Source organism: Macrobrachium rosenbergii, chromosome 12 (assembly GCF_040412425.1).
Source record: "Macrobrachium rosenbergii isolate ZJJX-2024 chromosome 12, ASM4041242v1, whole genome shotgun sequence".
NCBI lineage: Eukaryota > Metazoa > Arthropoda > Malacostraca > Decapoda > Palaemonidae > Macrobrachium > Macrobrachium rosenbergii.
In genome coordinates, this window is record NC_089752.1 from 62667820 (window position 1) to 62677936 (window position 10117).

Sequence of the window (10117 nt, forward strand, 5' to 3'; positions counted from 1 at the left end):
TCCTCATTCCATAATGTAACCTAAAGGATTGCTACATGTTGCATCACTTACAACTAAGACACTTTGACATTTACAAAAGCTGCAGCAAGGAACATGATTGCTACGACAGGGACAGTGATATGTTCCACATTTTGTACAACTGCACATCACAGTGAATTCCTCAGGTATTGGGTTCTTTCCATCAGTTGGCACCAAAAGATCATCAGCTACTTTATAACCATATAGCATACTATCAAGGGGCTCCCATTTAGGTTTAGATAAAACAGAAATCATGTGATATGTGATAAAGTATGCTCTTTTTATATGTTTTATTGTTGCATAGCTAGTAGGTGGTAAGTTCTTAAAACATGACCTCTTGGAATGATGATACATATAGTTTCTCAGGTGATCTGCTGTTTTACACATTGTTGACTGCTTCAGTACTCTTGTCAAATACTCTTCAGCCATGATAACTTGACTTTCAAAATTATTTTTAGTTCCAAATTCTTTTAAATACATTTCTGGATGTGCCTTTAGAGCAGCAAGTTTAGTCCCAAATTTGCTTGTGTAATCACAGCCAATCAGGGAATGCACTGCAGGCAACATTTGGCATAGTTCCCTCCCTAGCTGAAGATTCGCAATAAAGAGAACTCCAGGATGTTTCAAAGCAGTTGGAGCTGATATGGCCCTATAACAAACAATTAATAGATCTCAGAAAAGCCCTGCAGGAATCATCGGTAGTTCAAGACGAAAAAATTATGTTGCTAAGTGGGAGATAACTTATCATGAAGTCCTTGCAATTACAAATTTACACAGACAAGTGTCAAGTTCAAGCACAATCACATACGAATTAGATGTAAACCAATCTTTTGCAGCCTCAAAAACTCTGTTTGAGGGGAGACATATTCAAGCAATTATAAGACTCATAGCAAGAAATGAAAACCCATTTTTAATACCTGCAGAAGAAGAAAGACTTCACAATATCATGACAAAAGAAGTAGCAACCGAAGATATCAGAAAACAACTGCTAAACGCTGAAAGCTTTGGCAAGACTTCATACGAGATTCCGCAAAGAAAGATTTAGCACTAAAGAAGTTCGTATCTCTGCCACAATTCACAGGACAAACCTGAAAACATTTGCTTCGCTTCATCAACCAAGCAAGTCATCAAGAAAATACCAACAGAAATCAACTCTGCATAAAGATGCTCACTTGTATCGAATGCTTGATGTCGCTAAAGAACGAGGGCACTCTATGCAGGAATTACTTCAATATGATATTTCCTCTGCTTCATATTTGTTTGATGAGGATGGCCTAATGACTAAAACAACAAAGAGTTCCATAGTTCATGAGCTGGAGAAACAATTGAAGACTGAGGATCAAACTACACCTTCAACCGCCATGAAGACCGGATTCATTGTAGATGTTATGGCCAATGTTCGTAAAATGAAGACATTTAATGTAAGAACATTTGGAGATTTTTGTAATAATATGTTAAATGCAACTCAGTGTATAGCAAAGTATGCTTCAAAAATATAAAAGATTCAGAGCGTCAGAAAAGGGAAAAGAAGCCTCCAATAGAACTGCTCTACATCAATAAGGAAACACCCTTGCCTGTGGAAATAGAGAGGTTTTGGCCATCAATTGCAAACAAGATAAAGCTGGAGTCCCTTCTTCATCAAATGGCTTTAGATTATCCATGGAAAGATACAGCACTAGAGATTTATGTTAGCAATTTCAGAGGTCCAGATGAATATAAGCCCCCCTGAAGAAGATTGTCTGCTGGATTGGTATCTGAAGTTCCAGAACTGAATTCTGATGTAGAAGAAGCAGACCTACGGTGCATTGTTTGTGCACGTCATGCAGTTCAACAAGGATGTAACCAACTTATAATCCTTTCATCTGATACTGATGCCTTAATTCTGTTCTTGCATTACTGGAATGAGCTTCATTATCAAGGATGCAGTGAACTGTGGATTAAAACTGGATCTGGGGATTCAGTCAGGTATATTGCCATTCATACATTGACTGTTCAGCTAGGGAGGGAACTATGCCAAGTGTTGCCTGCAGTGCATTCCCTGACTGGCTGTGATTACACAAGCAAGTTTGGGACTAAACTTGCTGCTCTAAAGGCACATCCAGAAATGTATTTAAAAGAATTTGGAACTAAAAATAATTTTGAAAGTCAAGTTATCATGGCTGAAGAGTATTTGACAAGAGTACTGAAGCAGTCAACAATGTGTAAAACAGCAGATCACCTGAGAAACTATATGTATCATCATTCCAAGAGGTCATGTTTTAAGAACTTACCACCTACTAGCTATGCAACAATACAACATATAAAAAGAGCATACTTTACCACATATCGCATGATTTCTGTTTTATCTAAACCTAAATGGGAGCCCCTTGATCCTATGTTATATGGTTATAAAGTAGCTGATGATCTTTTGGTGCCAACTGATGGAAAGAACCCAATACCTGAGGAATTCACTGTGGTGTGCAGTTGTACAAAATGTGGAACATATCACTGTCCCTCGTAAACGTCAAAGTGTCTTGGTTGTAAGTGATGCAACATGTAGCAATCCTTTAGGTTACAGTATGGAATGAGGAATCTTATTAAAAGCACAATCATGATAAGCAAATAGTGTCATTCGTCCATAAGAACCTGAGTAAATTTGACTCCTTTACGAATGTAAGTTAAAGCTTAGAACATTTAGCCATGAAAATAAACTACAGACATTTCAATTATAAATTCAATACATTTATTTACATTATTAAATATATACTACCTTTGAATTTATCTTTTGATATTAAACTATTGTTATGGATGTTTGAATTAGTTTAATTCAACCAATACAACTTCTTCATTTGCAATGTCATAGTACCCTTTTAGTACTAAAAACTACGTCATAGGTTAATATAATTTTCATGCTATGTCCAGAATTTATAAAGTCAATAATTATTTAATGAAATTGTGCAAGCTATGTATTTTTTATAATTTTATTCACTTGAGACGTTTTTCAAAGTATTTTATCATCAAATATTAATCCCCATACCATGATAAAGTGCCACCTAGATAGCAATGGCCATAAATGGGCATTTTAAAAATAAAGTTTTTATGAAAAGTTACTGTATGCTTCTGTGTGTTTAGAAAGTAATAAAGTGCTTATTATTTGAATAATATAGTGTTGCTGTGTTGATTATTGTCAATATATGCCATTCATTCTTTAACATTGTTTGATTTTTACCATTTTTCCTTCATGAGGTAAATCATCAGCTTTTCTCAATTTCTGGTGAGATTTTGGGTTTTCATGACCTAATATAGCCCCAAAAGTTAAAGATTTACATATCATTGGAAAGAAATTATTAAGAGGAACATTTTGAGTGGTAAATGAGCCTTCTACGTTAATTTTCAAGGGAGATATGGGTATTTTAAGGTCAGGTACCCAGAGTTTACGGGTCGAAATTATCGCCTGATATAGTGAAATTAAGCCTAAATTTCTCACTTGCTGCCAGGTTTCAGAAAGTCCACCCTGATTTTTCAGATAATTCAAGGTGTCTACTGTAAAAGGCAAGTGGGTAAATTAGGGTACATCTCATGCACACGAGAACCTCCCCAGGCCATGTATTACATGGTGACCGAAGAGTGAAGAAAGGTATCAGTTATGAATTACACAGTAATATCTCACTTTCTCTGGCCGATTATATGGAGCAAACGTCCGACCTACCCGGACAGGTGAACCATATAACAAACAGTACATTTGTAAAAGGATAAGAATTTCAATTGCATCGTCAGCATCATTTACAACAAGCAAAGGGCATAACAGATTGTTGGTGCTATCTTTTCCTGTGAAGGTAACATATTAGGTTATAAGCCTTCTGATATGTTAATGTCATTTCAAAGTGATGTTAGGAATAAATCTGCTATTATACAATAATTAATGTCTATTCTGGACTATTGTAATATCAGTACTTATGCAATAGGGAATGAATAGTTGAACACTATAAAGATATACATATATATATATATATATATATATATATATATATATATATATATATATATTATATATATTATATATATATATGTGTGTGTGTATATATATATATATATATATATATATATATATATATATATATATATATATATATATATTACACACACACATTATATATATATGTGTGTGTGTGTGTGTGTATGTATATATATATATATATATATATATATATATATATATATGCATGTATATATAATATGTATAGTCCATTTAACTTTTTAAGCGTCCTGGTTAAATTATTGATAAATCACGTTATGTTAATCCAACTGACATTTCATGCTAGTGATCTGTTTGTATTACTTGAACTAGTGCTAGTGATTCCCTTATTCCGCAACTCGTTGCTGCTTCTTTGTGACATTATTTTACCATACCACCACGACAAATCGTAACAATCACCACTGCGAATCAAGTCCAAGTTTGGGATGCCTGTTCCGAAGATTTGTGATAGCATAAAGGACCATCTTGTTTTATTGCATGTCATCTGCTTCGAGATGATTGACTCCTTTAACTTCCAGAACTCGGTTGTTGTATAGGTTTCCATTTTTTTAGTCCATCTAGAAATAATTTATCTGATAAAGAATTTATGTCAAAGTAACAATGTTCATAGACGTGCATTTTAAGGATATGAAATTTCCTTAGACGTTGGATACAGTCCGGCTTTTACCAAGACCTTGGAATTTCCTTTCTAAACTTTTCTTTAATTAGGTAAGCGTTCCTGTTTCGGACAAAGCACCCAATTAAATCCCCTTTTTACGACTCGCTAAAGGAATGTCCTAGACACACATATAAGTCGTACAAGAAGGGAGGCAAAGAGAGAGAGAGAGAGAGAGAGAGAGAGAGAGAACAGGAAAGCCTATGAAATTCAATTTCAGTAGTATATATTATAAAAGAAATATCTTCATTTGTATAATTACGCATTTCTTTCTATTTTCATTACCATGATCCTTATATTCATGATTACTGATGATAACAGAAACTCTCCTTTGTCCAGTCATCACAGGAGTCACAAAAGGATTGGAACCAGATTCGCTGCTGCACAGACAGTCAGTTCTCTTCCCCAGAGGCAATGGACCTTTGTCTTTACCTTCTGTTTTAAGGTAAGATTACCCTTTTACTGTTAGTAGTACTCATTACCATTTTCACTATTATTAGATTAATCAAAACTAAGAAGTGTAATCATAAAGTCCTTCTACCATATCAACATTTCTCCGCTGTCTCAGGAAAACGATCCATAATTCATATAGCAATGATGTCCTCACTTGTCAGAAACCAAGGTCGGTCTGTGATTAAATCATTACCAGCAGGAACGTGACTGTTATGAAGAGAAATCATTTGTTATACAGTAGAAGTAGACATGGAAATGCTGAAGGGAAGTGTATGATTCTAGTCGTGTTTTAGTGACATGTATGAAGAAGGATTAAGTCGGGTCAAGGTAATCTTTTTATCAATTGTGTTATTACAATAATCACATTAGGTAGTAGCAAAAATTCAGATTATTTAGAATAATTTTTTTTTATAATTACATTGCTAAGGAAAAGGAAATATAAACATAGAAGCAGTCCTGTTCAATACGGTTGAAACGCAAGGAAACTGTTCAGAGTAGCTGAAATATAAAGACTATTTATACCGAAAGTAACGCAGAATAGAATTTAATGTAAACTATAAAATATGAAAATATTGTTATGAAGCTTGTCGTCTGCATTAGGTGCGACTAAAAATATACTCGTGCTTTCTGCATAATAAAGTATCGTGGTATATCGTTTCCTAAGCATTGCTTCACGATAACGAGTAAACAGAAAGTCATAAATAGAACTTTTCTTGCTCTTCAAATACTCAGTGAAACAAGTTTTATATCTGATGCGTTCCCGTATAACTGGAACCTGTTAAAAATCAAAGTATATTTTTTTGCATTAAGAAACGTATGACGTATTTTTACTTTAAATGATTTTGGATGTTTACTGGATGTCAGGAGATATGAAAAAAGCTTTTTTTTTTTTTTTTGCTATAACGTCAATCGATACCGTTGATGTGTTATCTGCTTTTGTAGGCGCTGAAGGAGAGAATGACTCGTACATATGTTAATAATAGAGCTGATAGCTTTTTGATCTGTTGTTGGGTATTTAACAGAATTAAACCTGCACACTCCATTTACTGAGGTCTTGATCACATTTAATAGAGATCATCCGAGCGAATTAATATTCTTAGGTAAAGAATGTTGATTAAGTCATCTCTTGCATGACCGAATATTAACGGAGTTGCAGATGCTTTGGTAGAAAATGTAACATTCTTGCCTGGGCTACGTATTCATTACATGTCGAAGTAAGTGTATGTTGTACTACTCTCTCTCTCTCTCTCTCTCTCTCTCTCTCTCTCTCTCTCTCTCTCTCTCTCTCTCTCTCTCTCTCTCTCTCTCTCTCTTCTACCCATGCATATGAAAATATGAAAATTATTATGTAATGTAATGTATTTAGTTTGGTTCACTGACATTCAATGATTAATAGCGTAATCTATTACTAATTCATTTATCAGTGTAGATTATATTTTTTCGCTTTATAGCGTGGCTTTCGGAAAATCAAGTGCATCATTGATATTTCAAGTAAATATTTTTATAGTCGTTGTGTTGCGCCTGATAGTTTGGAAATATATTAACATATTTATCTATTGTACAGTATTTTGTAATATATATATATATATATATATATATATATATATATATATATATATATATATATATATATATATATATATATATATATATATAGAGAGAGAGAGAGAGAGAGAGAGAGAGAGAGAGAGAGAGAGAGAGAGAGAGAGGGAATGATTTTCCTTTAATCATCGGAATTACGAAATGAAATTAAACAAAAATTCACTAACTTCATAAATTATTGATAGAATGGATAGCATAAGATTCACTAGATCTCGGTATTCGATTTTGTTCAGAATACCATAGTAATTATTAATCGGTGTTATTTTATTTCTTTTCTTTTTACATCAGGTAGTGATTAGAATAGAATGCAGAGAGAGAGAGAGAGAGAGAGAGAGAGAGAGAGAGAGAGAGAGAGAGAGAGAGAGAGAGAGAGAAAGAGAGATTTTTGTTAAGATTTGCACCCTAGGTTGTGTAGGATCAAATGCAGCGAGAAGTAAAGCGAAAGTCAATCATTAATCTTTGCACCAGTGTGAGAGGAAAAGGCGAACATTTTCTAATATATTACCAAAATTTAAGTCTTTCATGCTTTTGGAAAACCATATTAACCAGCGCTTGCAACGATAAAGAGATTTACAAAGGAAAAGCAAAAACAAATCTTTCTGCAATTAACGAGCTCAAAAGTCTGCCTCTAGAAAGCGGATACTCGTAGTTTATGGTTGCGAAGTCGTTATCTTGCAAATAAGATTACTCAGAGCACGCAATTGCCAAGGACTTGAGAACACATGTAAAGTTTTTACAGCGTTCATAGAAAAAAAACGATAAGAAATTCGCAGCTCCTGTATAAATCACCAGGGCACGTGACATTGCAAATGCCAGAATATTCGTGTTTGTGAAATGCTTCAGGTTCTTTATGTGAATCAGCCTTGTATGCAGATAAATATTTTCTTTTCAGACTAAGAAATTATTATTATCATTACTGTTATTAATTTTTCCGGATAACCATGGATGCAACCGCTGTGCAGGAAACTTCCACAACATTACCCTTTAAAGGATTTAAAAGTTTAAGGGTGGTTCATAAGTGGCCCAAGGCAACGGGCAACCTATATCACTGCCGCACAATGTTTAAATGTAGACGCATTGGTGTCTATATTTGACTCTTCATTTGAGCTCAAGTTCTGGAGTGACGGAAGAGTACAAAAAGAGTAAGTTAACCTAGACGTAAAAGGTCCGTGTGGCTATTAAAAATATATAAATGAAACCTATTCTTCTCGTTGACACACAATCAAAATACAGTAGTGCCTCAACAGACACTCTCAGAGTCTGGTTTCTGATGAGTAACAAAGTCTATTAAGTAGCAAAGACTCTATATTACACTTGCACCTAAATATTTTCCAGAGCTTTTACAGCCTAAAGCAGTTACACTTTGTTCGTAACCTATCCTACCTTGCACTTAACGCTTAACATTCAATTTAAGAGATTTATCTAGATATGCATCACATTTAAGATGGTAGCATTGCAACAAAATAATCACAATATCACAGCTGATAAGTACAGAAGTCCTCTAAGTTGAGATGTTACTGCATGTACACACGAATGGGGTTCCTTTCCCATTGGCAAAAGGTGGGACAACGACAAAGCATGTCTAAACGAACAACAGAGATACAAAAAAGAAAAACGATCATTCCTGTCTACCGAGCATCAAAGCCTCAATCTCAGAAATGCTGAAATGCAGAACAGAATATCGTCTCCCTCTATTGTGATTCGTCTCTATGATTCCATGGAGCGGAAGATGGCGCCATTTTCCCCACAGCCTACGCATACACGGAGCAATCTCGTACCATTTTTCAAAGGGGATTTCCGGCGGGTTTGAACGCTTTGTGATGCCTACACGACCCGTGGTTATTCCGTTTCAGCTCCCATTATCTGATGACGCCATTGAATTTCAAGAGGAAGAATCTGTGTACTTTAAACTCAGTGGATGTATATATATATATATATATATATATATATATATATATATATATATATATATATATATATATATATATACATCCACTGAGTTTTAAAGTGGATGTATATATATATACACACATCCTTCAGTATACACACACACACACACACACACACACACACACACACACACACACACACACACACACATATATATATATATATATATATATATATATATATATATATATATATATATATATATATATATATATATATATATATATATATATGTGTGTGTGATAAATGGTAATGTGTGATATATATATATATATCACACATTACCACAGTGAAAATAAGAAACGGGGTGTAGGTCCTGACCGGTTTCGACTTTATTTCCAAGCCATTGACGAAACCGGTCAGGACCTACACCCCGTTTCTTATTTTTCACCTGTGGTAATGTGTGATAAATGAATCACGTACAAAAGTGATAATAATCATATATATATATATTTATATATATATATATATATATATATATATATATATATATATATATATATATATATATATATATATATACACACATCCTTTGAGTATACATGCACACACATGTATATATATATATATATATATATATATATATATATATATATATATATATATATATATATATATATATATATATATATATATATATATATATATATATATATATATATATATATTGTCACAAATGCCTTGCTTAATTTGTAGTGATTTTCCCTCTTTATTTTTGTTTATAAGTTATAGTAAATTATTAATTTCCCAATATAAGTAACTAACATTTCGAAAGAAGTTCGAAGTTGTTTTGAAGCTTTCCCTCAAGTGTTTCCACACCTTCCTTCCCCGAGTTATGCCACTCCAGGTGTCTGCTGAGAATATGATTTATGATCATACCGTGGTAATCCACGCCTAAGGTGACAATTTTAGTAGTTGCTTGCAAGTAGCACACCCTCCTTGAGAGTTCCTTCCATTATTACTATTGTTCTCAATTCCCCAGTCAATTGTGTCCCTTCGCATTTCACTGAGGTTTCCCTCCTTTCCAACTACCTGCACTGTTATCGAGGGTCAACGTCATGACCTGACCCACACCTGCATCTCCACCTGCTAACACATGCATTTCTGCATACTAACTCTCAACTCTCCCATCTAATTGTTATGCCTTTGCCACCTCTTACTCTCGAACCTTTATCTGGTTGCCATTCAACGACCTTTCTAGGTACCTGGCTGGATTAACAACATGCCCTGTGAAAAGGACAAGCAGAGGCTGTCAGAAGTGTCAAAACACGGCCACCGTCGGCGCTGGCTGTGGTATATATACTGGCTCCGATAGACCATTCTTTGCTAGTTACCTCTAAGACACCGCTCTGCTAGGGGATCCTCTGCTAGTCACCCTCATGCTGTCACACTGCTAGTCTACTCTCCCGACTTCACGCTGTTGG